The following is a 20,843-nucleotide window of genomic DNA, read 5'->3' as shown; positions in this document are numbered from 1 at the left end:
GCTGAGATGTGATTTATGCCTGGCATACAAGACATCTTTGAATCTTGCTCTGTTGGGTCCTTTGCAATTGAACAGCACCAGAACTGCTAAATGTAAGGATTTAAACTTTGCTTGCAATATAAACAGAGCATGTTGGAGGGACAGGTGTGTGTCTTGGAGAATTCCCCTTTTCTGGAACATGCTTCCTATCCATCTGAAACAGAGCTCTTCCCTAACCCTATTCAACAGAAACCTGGCCCAGTGGATGGGAAATTGAAAATCCACATCATATGTCTCTAATGGACTGAAGCAACCTATAAATCTTGCCCTAGCTTACATATACTGCTTAAAATAACCTCTAAGGCACATAAAATGTGGGATACAATTGGAATGCCTGGCTAGGCCTATAAAGGCCACATTGGCAATTAATCTAGTATTCACTCAAGAACTTTTGTAATATAACCCATGCTGCACCCCCTATACACACACACACACACACACACACACACACACACACACACACACACACACACACACACACACACACACACACAAGTAATGTGGCAATCTGACATTATGTACAACTTCTAAAGCTGCTTTAACTTCTAATCACTGCCCTGTGGTAGCTACCTTTATGCTCTAATACAAGACTTAAGAATAAGTACCATTTTTTCATCAGAGAGGCAGTTAACAAGACTGCCTTTTTCAAAGATTCTGAGCATAACTGTGAAGGTCCATGTACTATTTTTCATTGTAAACTAGAAGTGACCTTGTATGTCCCATCCTTTGGAAGAGTACACCGAAGTTAAATTACCTAGTTCTGGAATTTACATGACGAGATTGCTAGATCATTCCCTTTTAGTCCTTTGATTAGCAGGCAAGAACCACACCAGTGCTTTAATTGTAATGCATGTGTACCTATGCCATTGTTTAAGAATTTGATTGACTAAAGATGTGAAAAAAGAAAAATAACAATGATATTTAATAATAATAATAATAATAATAATAATAATAATAATAATAATAATAAAACAATACACTGCCAGAAGCAATTCAGCTTAAACTATCATTCTGTTAGGAGGAACAAATATATACGACAGTCTCATTGCTGCCAGTATAACTGTTTCAGAGATAATTCCACCACATTCCTGTTTTGTATGTTACCTCAGCTCATTACTTAATTTTACATTACAAGCCAATTTTACTGCATAACTCTGATAAGTCATTTCTTATATTTTACTTATATTACCATATGTTTTTGCATGCTCATGTAAGGCTTCTTGCTATGCTCAGACTATATCATTTTTTTCTGATGGAAATATGAAAATGTAATACTTTCTTTAGCAGACTTTCTACCGTTAAATTCCTAGTTATATATACTTGTCTGTGGGCTGAATCATGTTGAAAAGGGGTCACTAGATCAGCCCACTTAATCCTAACAAATAAGTATACACAGAAGAAAAACTGACAGTTCCTGGAAAAGGAACTAATGCCAATCCAGAACGATGCATATCTGCAGTATAAAATACTGCTCTTTCTTTGGCAAAAGTGTTATTGCCTCAGCCTGTTCATTCAATGTCACTCTACATCCAGAAGTCCAATACTGAGGGCTGTCATCAGCCTTTCAGTAATGAAGAAAAATGATTTGTTCTGGCTCAGCCTGTAAGAAGAGGTTGTGACAAATGAAGTAGGGGTAGATTTAGGGTATGGTGGTAGGCTGCTATGGGTGCTACACAGTGGCAGCTGGTGACTTCAAATCAAAGGGGGGCTGCAGGAGACAGCTGAAAGAGTGGGGTCAATAGGAAGGGGTGTGACCAACTAGAAAGGGGAGGAGCTATGCTCAAAACCACAAAAACTAACTTTAGTTAAATAAGCTGCCCTGGTTGCCAAACTGTCATTATGAGAGTCCAATCAAGACAAAATGAAGTGTAGAAGAAAAACAATTCTTCAATGCATTGGCTGCATAACAGCTTACTTAATATCTAGATGGAAACAAAAAGGTTGTAAGGCATGAAAAAATAAATTACTTTTTAAATACATTACTGGAATGCCAGTCAAAATCAAGTATAAGAAAAACAAGCAGCACTCAACTCAAACCACTTCTCTTTGCACTGCAGTTCTAATTATAATTTATATTCAGCTTTATTAAAGTACCAAGTAACACGCTGAAAGTAGCAATCTCTGTGATACCCCCACTTGTAAAAATGTTTCTTATCCAAAAAAGACTTGCTGCCTGACAACTATCTACTTGTTTCATGGGGAAAACATGATCAAAGAAAAAAAATTAAAAGCAAACAAGAAACAAGCTCAAGATACATTGCTTAAAGGATTACTGCACAGGTTATGGACTACACATGATAGATTGGCATTCTGTTTGGTTTACAGGTAAAGCCTGCAGAGGTGACTGGAAGTCTCCAACAAATGCAATGAGCTTCTTAAAATAATGTAATCCTGTCCTTTATTACAAATAATGTCATATGCATTTCAATACCCAAGGCTTATACATTATCTAGTTATGTAAGTATTCTCTGCATGGTAACAACAGAAAGGCATTCAAAGTTGCCAATTCTTTAACAGTATGCTTATTAAAGCTTACTTGCATCTTACAATTTCAGACAAGCTTACCTGGTGGTCATTAAAGCAGTGCTACTTAAACACAGAGCAACAGGCACTTTCTGAGTAATAATAAGCATAAATCAACAGTATAAAAATATGACAGAAACTAGAACATTCTGCAAAATCAAGGACAGATGAAAAGCCACTGTAGTGTCTACCTTGGATGGGGGGATACTCTGCACATTTACACTGCATAACTGTTCCTTGCCTTGCTTGGACACATCCAGAGTCACTACATGGGGGAGTGGGGTGCAACAAGTATGTCACAATTTGAAATGTCTCTGGCTGACTGTGATGGCCCTATCACATTTACCATACCTCTCAACCTCAGAGCAAGAAATCTGGACAAAGCTATACACAGAAGTGGGACAAAGGCCCAAAAATAAGGACAATTTTTAAATATTATTCTTATAAACTTAGAAAGATAATAGAATAGTAGGTCTTGCATTAGTATGAATTTTCTGAAGGGTATGAAATCTGAAACTCAAATGTCTGTCATTATTTTCAAACTTCAGCCTTTAATGATTTGCCACTAATTTGCCAAAAAACACAATTTTATGAAAAATGGACCAAAAATGTGATGCAAAAATATAAAATAGCCAAACAATACAGCTGGGAACCTGTCAAAGAAGGGATACTTTTTAATATTAGTACTGCTAACTTGAGCAGCTGACAAAATAAAAGAATCTACATGCATTTCTGAAATAAAAGTAATCTATAACTCTGATTATTACAGTTATTTCTTAATTGTAAACCCTACACGTTTTCTTCCAAAATTGCTATTTTGCAGAGGGGTTATTAGGGGAAGAGCAACATTTTGAGCCGGAATCGGGGGCAGTTGGGAGGTTTGGTTATGCCTAATTCTATAAAGCAATTTATTTGCATGTAACTCTCAACCTGTTAATGCAATAAATCTGGACAAGGCCAAATATATTGGGGGAACATATAAACAGTACAAAAAATTGCTCTTGTATAAACTGAAACAGTTGATAGAATAACAGGTCTTACTTTAGCATGCATTTTTCTGAAGGTTATGAAGTCTGAAACTCAGTGTCTGTCATTATTTAATGACTTAATTCCTAAATGATTTGCCAGAAAACCACAAATTTTATGAGGAGCAAAACAAAAATAAGAAGCAAAAATCTATTAATTCTGTGAAAATCCGGACAGCTGAGAGATATAGTTCTGCCGGGGCTGTCTAAGTTTGCCACCCTTCCCCCTCACAAAATCATGGTTGAATGGAGCCTCCCCCCTGCAGCCATTCCAATGAACCATTACTTGGCTATTTCACCCCATTTACCATAAACACTAATGTGCATACTGCTTTACTTCTATGATGATTTGGACTTCATTTGAAAGTTTTATTTTGCATTTTACAGCACAAACACTAAGACATCTGCTAAACAAAGCAATGGAGTCTCACAATGAAAACAGACTTAGCATTAAAACTTCTCTCCCCTTGAAACTCGCATTCATTGAAACAGCATTGAAACCCACATTGAAAGAAAATACATTTTGCCAGTGGCAGATAAAGATTAACTTTGGGCTGTTTTCAAATTATAGGCCCCTTGCACATGAAACATACATGTGCTCTTTGATACATCTTCCTGATTGTACTAAATTATATTCCTTGTACAATGCAATACAGTTGTTAGAGGGCGTTTTAAATTTATGTATCTCTGAACTTTGCAGCACAAGAAATCTGGAAAAAGCCAACATTTATTGGGGGGGGGCCCAAAAACCAGGGACACATTTTAAACATTGCATGTATAATGTTGAAAAGTTGCTAGAATAAAATGCTATACTACCACCATACATTTCATTGCCAAGTATTGAACCCAGGACCCTGTGCAAAACAGTCAGAGCAACATACAACTATGCCAAATCATCTGTTTTATGAAAGAAAGGAAGACTGAAACTTAAATGCCTACCATTTAGTGAATTCAGTTTTCACCATAGCTGTCAATCTCTTAGCAGAAAACACCTGAACAAAGCCAGTAATGGGGGAATACAGCCCACAAACATATTCAGTGAAATCAGTTCTCACGATAGTTCTCAACCTGTTAGCAAAAAAACACATAGACAAGAAAAGCCAGTAATGGGGGAATACAGCCCCCAAACATATTCAGTGAATTAAATTCTCACTATAGCTGTCAACCTTAGCACAAAAAACCTGGACGAAGCCAATAATGGGGGAATACAGTCCCAAAAATATGCACACTTTTCAAATATCCGTCTTATAAACTTCAAAAATTGCTAGAATAAAAGGTTTCATGTTACCATGTACTTTCTGAAGAATATGAAGTCTGAAATTCAAGTGCTTGCCTTTTTTAACATTTGTTAACCAGGAAAGTCTGACTTGGAACAAAAGCCAATTTTCAGCAGAGGCCTAGGGAGCAACACGACAGACACATGTCTTGGTAAGATGGGAGGACACCAGAGAAAACCCACACAAACACAAGGAGGACATGCAGACTCCACACAGAAGGCACCCCAGCCAAGAATCAAACCAGAAAACCTATAGCTGTCAGGCAACAATGCTACCAGTGCACCACTGCACTACTGACTGTGTCACCAAACAAAAGTACAGAAACCATAGATTTTATGAGGAACAGGACAAATATGAGGCAAAAATCTGCAACTTTTTTTTTTGCAATTAGTGGTGGTAGGGAATTCAGGCTTTTGCCACTTGGGCCCAAGGTACAGGGTTCAAGCCTTATTCTCTACCCACCACCATGTAGCAACTGGGGCATTTCACACACACACACACTGCAGCTAACAGAAATCACTCTCCTTATCTGTTAACAGAAATCATCCATTCAAGCTCCTCGATAAATCCCTTGCAGCAGCTAAAAGCCTGTGATGATCTATCCATATAGAAAGCCTGCGACAATGAGCTGCACAATCCAGCAAGCAAGTCCTGCCCCTTCTGTGCTGTGATGCTCCTTCCTGCGAGAGCACCAGCCTGCAGATGTTGCAGTCCAATCCCCTTCCTGTCTATGCAGTTGTAACTGCATAGACTTCTGGGAAATTTGCAAATTCAATGTTGTCTTCCCTATCCTGACTGCTGGTGAGGCAGTCTGGATTCTGAGAGCATGCTCCAGACTGGTTCACCAGCAGTCTGGATAGTGGGAAATGCCACAAGTGTGCATGTGTGACCATCTGGGAGTCTGTTAATTTTATTTTATTTTTTTGTTTTATTTCTGTTTATTTTACATTTTTTACAGCTGGGGGGGGGGGCTGCAGTCCAATAGCACGAGCCGCCCCTTGTGCTACAACTCCCGTGTCAATGCATAGTCAGCCAGAAAACTTTGCGTAGCTCTGAAATAGCCTTCCTTGTGTTGGCTGCAGTTTCAGCTCAAGTCCTGTTTTCATTACAGAACTTCCTGATTGTGAAAGCAGGCAGCCTGGAGGTGTGAACTGTGACCATAATAACCATTAGCAGATAATTAACAGATCCTTTTGTACATTGTGTTTCAAGCAAACACAGAATAGTAAAACTATTAATTGTCTACCTTTTTAACAGTGATTTTAACAGTGAAACATTTCCAGATTTATCTGTTTCAGCTAGTAAAATGTAAATAAATTTATTCTGAATCCGAAATAGTCCTACATGTGCTTACAACAGTTAGATTCATATGAAAAATGATGGTAATGCTGTATTTTCGTGCTCATCTAAAAATATGTTCATTAATAGTGGCATATCTTCTTAGTATAAGATTCAAATTGTATAATAACAGTGAGCACATGTTGTACTCATTTGTTGTCCAGGTAAAACCCACTGGGCCCAGCTGCTTCTTTTCACAGGTGACACAAGTGTTATTGCTTGACAGTTGATTATAGACATCTTTGGGAGATAAATGAGCACTTATGAATAAAAAGTAATGGGTAAAGTGATGTAAAGTATGATGTGTCTGTGTCTTATTTGTGCATCTTCCCATTTAAAGCTGCAAAACAGACTTAAACACATTTAGAAATGGTTGTGTTGTAAAAAGCATTAACAGCCCACAAAATGTACAGCCCTGGAATTGTGAGCCACATGTTCACGCCTCATGTTTGTACTCTCTGTGCTCTTTATTTTGATAGAAAAGGACAGCATTAAGTTTGCACCAAAGTAGTCAGTATGAATATGTCCAGTGGGTTACAGTTTTTATTAGACGATTGCTCCATTTTGATTTGCTAAACTTGTGAAAATTATACTGACAATTGCTAGTTTAGTTACCAGTCTCTTCTTTTAATTCCATTATAAGTTTGTTTGTCTTTATACACATTGGATAAAATCACATTTTAAATATAGAACACAAAATAAACCAAACTGGCCTAAGTATGCACAATAAATATAAAGAGAAATGCAAACTCTGTTGAATGAGTGGTCAAGCCTAAAACAACACATTCCATGAGCTCCACTGCTTTTACCAGTTCTCAGATAGTCCAAATTCAATAATTATATTAGCCTTTTCTGGGGACAATGGAAAAAATACCACAGATCATGAATTCACAAAAACAAAGCAATGCATAAATGCACACCCTAAATTTGGTTGCAACAGATTATTCACATATTTGTAGGCAAACATATTAAAGTCTCTTAGTCTCTGGAATAAAGGTGCATGAAATCTGTAGCTAAACACTAGAACAGCAAGGATGAGGTACAGAAGCAGGAGAAACAAGTTTTTATTAAATTATATTACTAAATCAGTCTATGGATGGGGAATAGTGTATATTTATTTATTTAACATTTGTTTATCGGGAAAGTCCAACTGGGTCAGGAACCCATTTTCAGCGGAGGCCTGGGGAGAAAAGCTCCAAATGATACATGAAACTTTAGACAATTTACATGAACAAGATAAATAACAAGTAATAAAGCACACATTAATAATAATTGAATACTAAATAAGTACAGAGAGCTAGATGCAATAATAAATACAAAATAAGTGCAGAGAGGTAGATAAAATAATAAAACATACTAAATTAAAGTAAAGTGGTAGATTGCAAACTTTTTTATATATGTCAGGCAGGAATAAGGTAAATAATGAGGATCAGAGCATTAGATGCAAGTAAATGCTTAGAAGGATGGGAAAATTAAAGGTGTAGAAATATATTAAGTCTCTTAGTCCAATATGCTAGTGGTTAGTAGATGAAATTCCGGTTTTAGGGTAGAAAGGAAAGACTCTAGAGAGTGAATAAAGTTCACCTGCTAGGGAAAGAGCAGGGGCAGGTCTGATGACATACAAAATGTTTTTTAGGGTGTGTTTAAAAGTGATAAAGCTCTCAATGGCAGTAATGTCTGTTGGCAGCGAGTTCCAGAGCTTGGCAGTGGCATGACAGTATAGGCACTGTCCAGCTCTTTTGTTTGGAATGTAGATGGTTATGAGTTGTTTGTTCTCAGAGCAGAGGGCTCTTGCAGGTATGTAGGGTTTCAGGACAGATTTGGGGGCTGAGCAGCTATCAGGATATATATCATTTTATGTGCAGAAGACAGCCATACTAGGCTTAGGTATTGTGTGAGTTTGAGCCAATTTAGTTCTTTCAGAGCTAGGCAGTGGTGGGAATGGTGGGGGTAACATGTGGCAAATTTGGCCATTTTATGGTAGCAGGACTGGAGCTTTTTTTTAAGAGAAGATTTCAAATTGGTGTATACGGGGACTGCATATAAGAGTGAGGGAAGCAAATATGTGTTGGCGAAGGTTTTTCTGGTGGAGCTATCCAAGAACATTTTTCGTCTGTAGAGTGTTCCTAGTTTGATGTGTGTTTTTTAATGTTATTGCAGATGTGGTGTTCGAAAGTTAACCGATGGTTACACTTAAAAGCTTGGGTGTGAGAACTGTTTAAATTTCTGCTTTATCCTGTCATAATATTTTAAGGGGTGTATATCATATTGTCGAAGTTTTAAAACTTCGAATCACTAAAAGTCGAACTTTAATGATCGAAGTTTTAAAACTTTGAATCCTATAACGGAGATCGCCATAGAGTGTGGGAAGGGAAGAATTCCCTTTACTGCACTGTAGTGCGATCTCAGAGTTGGCATATTTAAGTAGCGGGGTGTGTGGGGGGTGTAGGGGGGCTTGCCTCCCTGCATAGAGCTTTTTTTCTGTTTGTTTTGGGCTGAAATTGTTGTTTTTTTTCACTTTTGAAGTATTAAAGGTTCGATCATTAAAGTTCGAACTTTAGTGATTCAGACTTTTAATATTTCAACAATATGATATAGACCATATTTTAAGATCAGATGAGATTGGTTTTGTCAAGAAAAGCAGGAGTTTTTTTTTTTTTTAGGACTTAAAATATGAACTGGTCAAAAAGGAATTATATAGCAGTAATTAAAATAAAGAAGTTTTAAGAACTAAGTAAGTGGGTGTGGAACGTGAATCTATTAGAAACATAAGTTAAACATGATAAGTGTTCAGATGCAAAACAAAGAAGCATGTACTGCTGTGATGGCTTAGTGGTTAACTACTGTGACTATAGTGTGCAGGGTCCTGGGTACAGGACCTGCAAAGGCTATTTATCTGCCACATAATGCATGCACTCAAGTCACTCCACAACAAGTGCAAATATGACTCTGTCATTGTCCATGTTGGAGTGAATGACTTGAGATGTACCTCCCTGGACTACATGAAAAGAGACATGGAGGAGCTCTCAGATCACGTGGCCCAGGCAGGAATGACCCTAGCCCTGAGTAGCATCCTGCCTTCGCCCAGAATGATACCACAATATAAGGGCAAAATGACTGATTTCAACACTTGGCTAAGCTTCTGGTGTCATTCAAAGGGGATTCAGTATCTGTCTGCCTGGGATGACATGATCGACAGACCACAATGCTTTGCCAGAGATGGTTTGCACCTGTCACCCCTGGGATTCAGGTTACTGGCTAAAGCTCTTGCCACCCCTATAGTGTCTTTTTTAGGCAAAGTTCAATAGACAAAACCACCACTGTAACAGATACAAGCATGCAAATTCTGAAGGTAATGCTACTCAATGCTAGAAGTCTAAACCTCAAAATGCACTCTCTCAAGGCACTCCTAAAAATGGAGAACATCAATATCTGTGCAGTAACTGAGACCTGGTTCAAGGGTCCAGAGAGCACCCCTGCAATACCAGGCTACAACTCTTACCACACTTTTTGGCCACCAAACCAGGACCGAAACACTAAAGGTGGAGGAGTGTCCATATTCACTAAGGATATTCACACCACCAGGCTAGTTGCCCAACACAATGCGTCTGAAATTCTCCAGGTGCAACTAACACTAGGTACGACTGCAATCAAAATTGTAGCTTGCTACAGATCCCCCCCACCATGCCCCAAGATTCTCACTACACCTTTCTAAACATACTGTAAAATATAAAAATACAGCCAAACACCCTAATACTGGGTGATTTCAACTACCCTGCCATTAACTGGGAAAAATACTCATGTACCAACACCTTTGCCCAACGATTCTTGGAATTCATAAATTCCAATGCCCTGGATCAACTAATCCATAGTCCCACCAGGGGCTCCAATATCCTAGACCTGGTCATTACCAACATGGGAAATCGATGCTCCACACCTATGGTCATCCCCTTGTTGGTCAGGTCTTACCATAAGCTAATCACCCTTAACATCCTCATCCCACCTCCACCCCCCAGTAAGGAAACCTCCATAAAAAAATTCTCCAAAGCCAACTTCATGCTACTCAAGTCAGAATTGACAAACTTCATGACACCCATGCAGACGGGAACTGAAAGTTTGACTGCTGAATCCTACACTAAAGCACTGTACAAGCACATCAACTCATGCATGAATCATGCCATCCCAAATAGAACCAAGATGATCTCCCCCAAAAAAGGAAGCCAATCTGGTGGTCCCCTGTCATAAACAAACTGTACAACAAAAGGAAGAAACTGTTGCAGAAGAGAAAAATCACAGTATGCAAAAAACTCCCTTACCAGCCTCAGTAAGTAGCTGAGATCCCTCATAAAATCCTCCAAATCTAGTTATGAAAATAAAATTGCCAAAGATTTCAAAGACAACCACAAGGCATTCTATAACTATGTCAAGAATCTAAATGGCAATGCTCAGATTTGCTCTGAGCTACAACAGAATGGCATTGAATATACTGATCCCAAGGATATTGCCAATATCCTGGCAGATCAATTCAGTGCCAACTTCACCCCCCTCTCACCCCCTAAATGGCCCATCTCAATACAGGAAGATTGCCAAATTCCGGTAATAACAGTCACACAGGTAAAAACACACTCTCCAAAGCTAAGAATACAGCATCCATGGGACCAGATGACATCCTGGGCTGTGTATTACATGAACTACAAAATGAACTGGCACCTCACCTAAGTGTCATGTTTAATTATAGCTTCACCTCAGGCATCATGCCCACTGAGTGGTGCACAGATACAGTTATCCCACTCCACAAGGGGAGATCCACTTTGGATCCCAGGAACTACTGCCCCATCAGTCTGACGAGCCTGATCTGCAAGGCCATGGAAAGTATTATCATGGAACTTATAAACAAAGACATTGGCAACCTTCAAACACTGGACTCCACCCAGTTTGGGTTCGTGAAGGGTCGATCTTGTCTCCTGAACCTGATCAACTTCTTCGAATCAGTCTCCAGAACCATGGATGAGGGTAAGGCAGTCCACACAGCCAATCTGCACCTCGCCAAGGCCTTTGACACCATCCTCTACTCTGTAATCATAGCTAGACTTACTAAGCTGGGCATTAATCCCTACATCACTCAATGGGTTGCCAAATGGCTTACTGACAGAACCCACACTGTAAAAGTAGCCAACTCCAAATCCAGCTCCAGACAAGTGACAAGTGGAGTACCTCAGGGTTCAGTCCTGGAACCGCTCTTGTTTGGCATCTACTTCTCTGAAGTACAGGCCAACACTAAGGAACTCTGGCTAACAAATTCACAAATGACTGCAAACTGGGAACCATTATTGAATCCCCAAATGATGTGGATATTCTACAAAAGGGCCTTAAAGAAATAAATGCTTGGTGCCAGAGCCATGGGCTCAAGCTCAATGCCAAGAAATGTATAGTTATCCCCTTTGGGAAAAAACATGTACCCATGAATTACCACATAGGTGGCAGTGCACTAAACACCAAAATAGTGATAAGAGACTTGGGGACACAGGTGGACAGTAGTCTCACCTTCGATAACCACATCGCCACAACAGTCAAAAAATCCTTCTATGTGGCACACCTCATCACTAAGGGCTTTTCATCCAGGATAAAGGAGAGGTCATTGTCCCACTTTACTCATCCCTTATTAGACCCATTATAGAAATAACGCTCCATTTGGTATGTACCTCTCAAGACATCTGCAACAACTGAAAAGGCCATGGAAATACCTCACTAAAAGAATCACAGGCCTAAAGTAGATGCCCTATGCTGGACCGCCTTAAAAAACTCCAGCTATACTCTGTCGCATATCGTCTACTCAGATGCGATCTCTGCTTAACATACAAGGCCATGTTAAACCCAGAGCTGTTGGACATGCTACACTTAAAGAAATCCCAATCCCTCACAGCCACATGCTCCAGGGATCTAAACCTTGTAATCACAATAAACAAAACATGCTGGAGGGATAGGTTCTTGACCCAGAGACTCCCCAGACTCTGGAAAAGACTGCCCATATATGTCAAACTTTGGCCCTCTTCAAAAGTAACCTTGATGATTGGATGGGAGAAAGGAAATTCACCCTGGGGATCACGTCAGTCACTCTGCTAGACAGGGGTCCAGGGAAGTAAATAGTGTGGGAAGAAATAGCCAGGGAATTGTTATGGCTAGGCTTGTATAAGCCCTAGGGCTGATAGCCTAGTACCAACCTATGAACCTATGAGCCTATGAACCTATAAAGGCAATACATTTAAAATGTTTACAATTAAAACATTTAAATATGGACAGCTTGTAGTGCAATAGGAGAGTATATTGTGTTGTTGGGACTGGTGGAAGAAATGAGTAAGAAAGCCATGTTTTTGACATGTGGTTGACTGCAGAAAGCTGGAGGGTCTTTTTAGCTCATGGAAGAGGGACATCTTGACATGTCATACAGCCCAGAAAGCCTGATATACCCCCAATCTCTTCTATGAAGTAGCTTTAGATTTATACTAAGGTTTTACAGAGGAAAACACTTTTACACTTTTTTTACACTGTGTATGCCATTGTTATGGTGCAATGTTTCAATGCAATTTAGGTAATTATATTGGAGGTGCTTTACTTGGCACAACAATATGCAGTGGTTAGATATTTCAACCTGTTTTAGCTATTCAAGCCTTAGCTACTAATTCATACTTTGATTCATGTCTAACTTAAGGGACAGGTAGATTTTGGAGTATAACAGAGGCTTGAAATAATTCAGATTTAATATTGTAGGAGATTTGTACACGTTTGCATAGTTGTGTTTCAAAGCTGGTAATGCTCCAGTAAACCATCACTGAAGCATTGTCAGCTTTGAAATACAACTGGTAATGCTTCACTAAACCATCACTTGTCTATTAAAACTGCACATTTTGGTACAGGTCTAGAATAAAGTAATCAAAAAACATTTTCTGCAGTTTCCAAAGAAGCAGTTTTTCATAAGCATTCTGAGAAGTGAACAGGATGTCACTTTGGCATCTATCCAGCTGTAATCAGTGACTTTAACATCTACGTTTTATAGCATGACAGGATGACAGCAGTAGTGCAGAATATAATAATAGGTAAGTAGATTCGGCAGTGTTGGTCTGCCATTCATAAGTCTTTCAGTCAGCATAACCCCCCCATCCCATGTCAATCAGCATAAGCTCCCCCCATGTCACTGCTGCATCCACAACCGTCAAGCTCAAGTTTTTTGTTGCCTGATCCAAGTTAATTATGTCTCATTGTCATAATATGAGTCAATCTCTTTCCCTTTTCACTGTTATATGTGTTGAGAGAGTGTAGACGAGGCAGCAGGGGCATTTTAAGTAAACTCATTCAGGAGAAACAGATACAACATTCAAGGCAACACAGAGCTAGAATAACATCACACAGATTTAAGCACAAAAATGCTCACATTGTAGATTAAATGTTCCATATCTACAGAGAAAACAACAAAAGAATTTGGAATAAGTATTGTATTTTATGCAGTAAATCTGGTGGGCATAAAGGATAGGGTCTTTGAGTATGACATGGGGCTACAGTACAAGAATAATGAATGATTTTATAATGCACAATTACACACATAATAAAATGATAGCAAGTGATGTTCATAGTAAAATAAGTATGTGAAAAGCTGATATATTTACAGCAGGGAGGCAGCTGGGATGTAATACTTATTTGTGCCAGGGTAAAAAAGATTGGTGACAGATGAAATGAATGAAAAGATATCAATGGTATGTAGGGGCTGAGAGAACTGACAATGCAGAAGTAGGGGATTCTAGGAAGCAATGCCACCTAAGCAGAAATGGTGTTCCAATACTGGAAGTATCTGTCTCTGGTGACAGGGTGCTCAGAAGTGTATAATCTCATTATTTCATCAATTTACCGAAGAGTTACAATTTCCAGTACTGAATGAGATGCAAATAAATAATCTTAAAGCTCCCTTAAGTGTAGAATAAATTATTGCTGCTGTAAATAAGTTAAAACCAGGTAAATCACCAGGGCCTGATGGTTACGTGGCGGAATTTTACAAGACTTTCAAGAAACAGTTAGCTTCTATTCTACTGAAAGTATACAGATGCATAATAAAGTATGGTACCAAAGACCTGTATATCAATAACTCAAAAACTATTTTTATACCAAAACACAAATCTGATGCATCAAACCCAAATAACTACAGGCCGATAGCACTCAGAAATATTGATATTAAAATTCTTTCTACAATACTAGCTAGTAGAATCAAACAAATTCTACCTCACAGTATATCTTCTGAGCAACTAGGCTTTATGAACAACAAACAAATATATGACAACACACTTACTATTGATTCAATCATTAGTTTAAAAGTGAATGATAAATTCCCTAGCTATGCACTGTCAGTAGATGCAACCAAAGCTTTTGATAGAGTAAATTTTGATTTTTTATTAAATATACTCAAGAAATTTAGTATTCCTGAGGGCTATATAAACATGGTTAGGGCTTTATACAAAAATGCCACAGCAACACTATCTATACATAAAAAGCAGTCAAAGTCTATTCAAATAGTGAACGGTACAAGGCAAGGATGCCCACTATCACCTTACCTGCTCAATATATACATAGAACCTCTGCTGCTTAAAATATCACAAAGAACTTACCACCATATTATGAATATTTCCAAAGTCCCAATAAAGTATACAGCTTTTGCTGACAATCTTAACATTTATTTTGAATTCCCTAATACTGATTTGAATAAGATACTAAACTCCATTGAAAAATTCTCAAAAATATCTAATTATGTAATTAACCCTAATAAATCCAATCCATCATATTCCCTATGAATACTCTAGGACATAAGGAATTCTATTTCCCTGAAACTGAAATTAAAGTCAATTATAATCTCAAATATCTGGGTATTATGTTCACTCACCCTCAATCTGATATGACTAAAAACAACTTGTTTAAAACCTGGTCTAACATCACTGAAGACACTAAGAGATGGTTAAACCTCAATCTATCTCCACTAGCTAAGGCGGCCATAGTTAAAATGAATATTCTTCCAAGACTATTGTTTCATTTTAGTGCTATTAACCAAAATATACCAAAAAACTTCTTTTCCAAACTTGAAACACTACTAGGAAAGTTTATTTGGCATCCAAAAAGTACAAGAATAAAATACACTAAACTAACATTACCCAAACAAAAAGGGGGCCTAGGCCCACCTGAATTCCAAACACGCTACAACATACTAAACACTAGTCGAATTATACAAATAGCAAATTTTGAACCATCCAAAAAAGCATGGTATCCACCATGGATTAAAATATATTACAATCATCTAATTTCATGCAATTTAAACCCTAGAGCAGTACCCTTTCTAAATTCTAAAACTTTAAAGCATTTTAAGGTTCATCCCATAATAATATGAAACACAGTCATATTTCAAAAGTTGGTAGCCTCCTTAAATCTTAAAGATACTTTGGTACTGGGACAGCCAGTACACCTTAATCCTAATATTAAATTAAACAATACTACAAAAATTAAAAATATCACTGTATGGGACCTATACCAGATCAAAAGTTTCTCAGTTGACAATATTAGACAAAAACTTGAAGTAAATAAAAGCTATAATACCATAATCAACCAATTAATTTACCTGATCAACACAATTACTATGAATGTCAAAATAGACAAGACATGCAGGTATATCAACAAATTATTAACCTGCTACTGTTGAGATCTAAAATGTTATCAAATACATATAGATTAATAACAAAAATCAGATATCAAGATGCAATTCTATATTCCAAATTTTGGGAAGAGAAAAATAATAATATAACTGATGAACAAAAATCTGATATTATTGAACTTACTTTGAAATTAACTCTCATTAAAAAACTAATTTATACCCAAATTATGATCAATAACAATACGTATCACACACCACTTTTTCTTAGCAAAATGAATCCCTCCCACTTCCCTTATTGTACCATATGCCAAAACAGTGTTGCTGACACCCTTCATATTTTTTGGAGCTGTAAAAATGTTTACAAGCTGTGGTGTTTGCTAAGAACCAAGTTAGAAAAAAAGGGATACACCAAATCTACCCTGTCATGGGAAATGGCAATTTTATATATATTCCCTAATAATTTCTCATACAAAAATAAAAACATCATAGTCACATTGTGCGCAATGATCAAATCATATATAGCCCAAAATTGGTTAGATAGAAGTAAAATCTCATGGGAAGAATTTAAAGGAATGGCTATAAAATACTTATTAGCCAGCAAATTAATTACAGGAAGCCAAAAAAAAAAAAAAATATCTTACTATCAGAAACATTGGAAAACGCTTTTAGAAATCCTAAGATAAAATTGATTTATGACCAAGAGACTTCACCATCAATATTACTTTACATAATTAAGGGAAACTAAAGGCAATTATTATAGAAATACCCACAATAACAGTGTACAGGTCATGGCAAACACATATAAGATGAACAGTAAGGTGACATCAATGTATATATTGTACATAGTTAGTGCAAGACAGAATGTTTATTTAGGTAGACTAGAATATCTGGTTGCAATGTTTTAATGTCACATTTTCAATATGTTATATACTATATTTATGTAAATGTATGGTTTACTGCTCATTAAGGGCAGCTTGATTATTAGACAATTCTGTATAATTGTTACCCTAGCACTGATGATTTATGTTATGTATATCATATTTGGACGACTAAAACTTGATATTCCAAGTAGCTTGTTTGTATATTTTCTGTGTCATTCTTTTCTTGTATTTAAATAGAAGTGAAATGCAATAATAAATTATATTTGAAAAAAGAAGTGGATAATCTGAACTTTTTTGAGAGTGCCAAGCATTACCATAAGCAGTGTCTGACCTGCAGAAGTTCTTTCTCTGATGCAGATGCAGAAATTCCCTGTGGCTGTAGATTGTGTGCACAGCAAGACTGTTCTGATCTATAGTGCAAAGCTATATTTTTAGGTAAGGATTTGTTAGGGATGGCATGCCAATCCCAGAATTTTATTCAGTTTTATAAAGATGATTAGTAGGTGGAGTAATAGTGTAACACCTATGCATTAGTAAAAGGTGGGTTAATCTCAGCAGAACACTCTAGGCTGAATTGGTAACTTAATAAACCACAGATCCTTTGGCTTGATCTTGCTCCTTGACAGTACAACTTTACAGCTTGACTCCTTTAAGGAATAACCCAATGCTTGACCATGAGCTGGTAATGCTGAACGAAAAACAAATCCACAACTCCACACAAATGCAAATGCAGACTTCTTTTACTAAATGAAATATCAAAACAAAGCTTTTGGATTGAATAATCCTTCATCAGTGTTACAAATACAAAAGTTCAATGCTCAATAAAAACACATCTAAAGCAGTCACATGACACAGCCATCCTATCACAACAAATCAATTAAAAATTAATACTCAGTAGCAAAACTTAAATATCCTTCATTAAAGGTATACAGAAAATAAAAATAAAAAGTAATATGAAACTATTATATATATATATATATATATATATATATATATATATATAAAATATTAATTTTAAATATAATATGAAAAGGGTTTGATATATATGTATGTATGTATATATATATATATATATATATATATATATATATATATATATATATATATATATTTTGTTATCTAGAAATGCATATTTGCATATAGATAGGAATGTAAGTGAGATATATATACAATTTAGCATGTTTTCAAATTAATAGTTTCATATTACTTTTTATTTTTATTTTCTGTATGCCTTTAATGAAGGATATTTAAATTTTGCTACTGAATATTCATTTTTTAATTGATTTGTTGTGATAGGATGTCTGTGTCATGTGACTGCTTTAGATGTGTATTTATTGAACATTGAACTTTTGTATTTGTAACACTGATGAAGGATTATTCAATCCAAAAGCTTTGTTTTGATATTTTGTTTATTAAAAGAAGTCTGCATTTGTGTTTGTGTATTTGTTTTCCGTTTGGCTTGTTGTTGAGCACATCCCACTTTACCAAGTTGCTTACCTTTGTTTTTTATCTGATAATACTGAAGCCAATCAGCACTGTAAACTTGGGAATGAGATTATATAAATAAGACTGCCACGTACATGTGCATGTGCATGGCCAAAAGTAATGTCTAGCAGGTCTGGTTCTTCTTGTTCACCATTCTAGTTTGTGAGAGCCTAGTAGAGTCCATATTAGCTGCAAAATCCTTGACCTTGATACAGTGGCTAAGTTACTCCAGCACAGATTTGACATGATGTAGACCAGCTGCATATTCCTGTTTTATTCTGTAGTAGCCAAATTTACAAATGATTTATAGACATAATCAGTTTATTACTGTCTTGGCCAGCAATATTTTAAAGTGGCACGCAGATCTTTTTATTCGTATTATCTTGCAATTAATACAGATTACAGCAATGAAATGTTAATGAGCTCCTTCCTGTAGTCCACAGTTTGATTCCTTCAGCCTCCATTTGCCTATTGTAGGAGTAAGGCACTTAACCTGACAACACTCCCAGGGTGAGTTTGAAATACGTCCATATGGACTAGTGTTGAACAAATAGAAATACATAAATATTTTCGCAGACATGGAGATGTGAAGATTCATGAAGAATAATAGGTGCTTTGAAAGGGAAAGTCACTCTGAAATTAGATGAATCCACCACCAGTCAGACATGATTTGCAAAGTTACAAGCTTAAGTTAAAAAGGCTGCAATCTTGAATAAGACAATACTTGTCAAGGGGTAAATCAGTCGTTGAACTCTAAGATGAGTTTATAAAGGGGAAGACTCTGACACCATTACTATAACCCAAGATTTTGTAGTATTACATCCAATAACTATGACATCACTTGCTCCTACTGCAATGTAGCTCCCGTCAAAGTGAACATGGTGTCATTCCAGCACCTACCCAGCTGTAGTCACTGACTGTAACATCTACATCTTATATTTTAATATAGAGTAAAAAAATTCAGTCATTCAGCTTTAATTCAGTAGGAGAAAGAGTTACTTGAATGAGGTGTTTTCCATACTTTAAAGCCAGTTTGAAGACATTTGCAAATCTCCAGGTGATTTATAATTATAACAGTCATGCAGTGTCCTTGCATGGCTGTTTAGTTTGAAAAAATAAATAAATATGTTTCAAAAACATAGCAAAACAGCACCCAATCTTGGCTTACTTTAGGATGAGATGATATATTGCTTCAACTACATTTGATAAGTAAAAGTCTTCAGCTAGGATTCTGGTTGACCAGCATGCAACATACTAAAAGAATTTAACAGTACTTCCTTAGGCAGGATTTAACCAGAACTTCCATTATAATGATATTTATTGGTGCTTTGATAATTTTATCACTTGACTGAATAATGCAAGTAATGGTTTATCACAATGCCTACCCTATGATAACATGGAAACTGTTTTGCTGAGTGAATGAACAGTGTTCACTCTACACATTGTGCTCTAAAATTACTTCAGAAATAATCTCAGTCCCGGATCCTTTAGAAAGGAGATACATCAGTAATGAATTCATGACTTTTAGTTGTCTCAACTTTCTCACAATTTTTACTTTAAAAACCTTCAAAAATCGAGTGATTTAAATTTGTTACAGAATGGAAAAAATAATATCACATTATATTGTAGAGGAGTTTCCAACATTCTAACATTAATATTTCAAAACACTTATAGCTGGGGTGTGAAATGATTAATGTTCTTCATCTAATCCCCAATGCAGTAGCCTAAATTATATCCTGCCAGGGACATAATGTCTGGTCAGTTTCAAAGCTTCAGAGCACCTTCTGCACACCCAAACCATTGGTCAGCTTGAGTTGAACTGATTGAAAGTTAGGTTTGGGCACCAAACTTGTCACAGCTTATTTGGTGCCAAAAAAAGTCCACCTTTGTCGGTTTTGAGGATTTGAAGATAGACAGCCAGCTAATATTGTTCCATTGCAGGGAAGATAGCTTCACCTTGGGGAGTAAACCTTACACTCATTTTTTGTGACAGAAAACTTACACACACACACACCACAACACAAACCACACTATATATTGTGAGCACTTTCATCAGAGACAATGTTCCAACTTTATCAGACATAAATATATATATTTGGGTCTACTATGAATGATCGAAATTTCAAAACTTCGAATGTCATATGGCTGGGACCACATGATCGAAGTTTTAAAACTTCAACCAGTCAAAATAAACAAATTAATACACATGTATGCAGGGGACAAGCCCCCCCTGCACTCCCACATGTGGGGGGCATACACCCCCCTATTTAAATATACCAACTCCAAGATCACACTACAGCGTGGAAAAGGGAATATTCCCATTCCGCACTGTATGGAGTTCTCCGTTTAGGTGTTCAAAGTTTTAAAACTTTAATCATATAGTTTCAGCCATATGGGATTCGAAGTTCTGAAACTTTGATCACCTGAATGGGACCCATATATGTTTGTTTGTTTGTTTGTTTGTTTATTTCAGCTTTTCCCGGTTAGGGGTCGCCATAGCGGAACTCCGGTCCGCTAATGATTGGCAGTAGATTTGGACGTCCTGGCTTGCCGGGCCTAACGTACAACCTTCAACGAAGGAACGCCCATTCAC

Source organism: Protopterus annectens, chromosome 12.part0, assembly GCF_019279795.1.
Source record: "Protopterus annectens isolate FY-2018-M chromosome 12.part0, PAN1.0, whole genome shotgun sequence".
Lineage (NCBI taxonomy): Eukaryota > Metazoa > Chordata > Ceratodontiformes > Protopteridae > Protopterus > Protopterus annectens.
The sequence above is the reverse complement of the archived record's forward strand: the minus strand, read 5'-3'. Positions refer to the sequence as shown.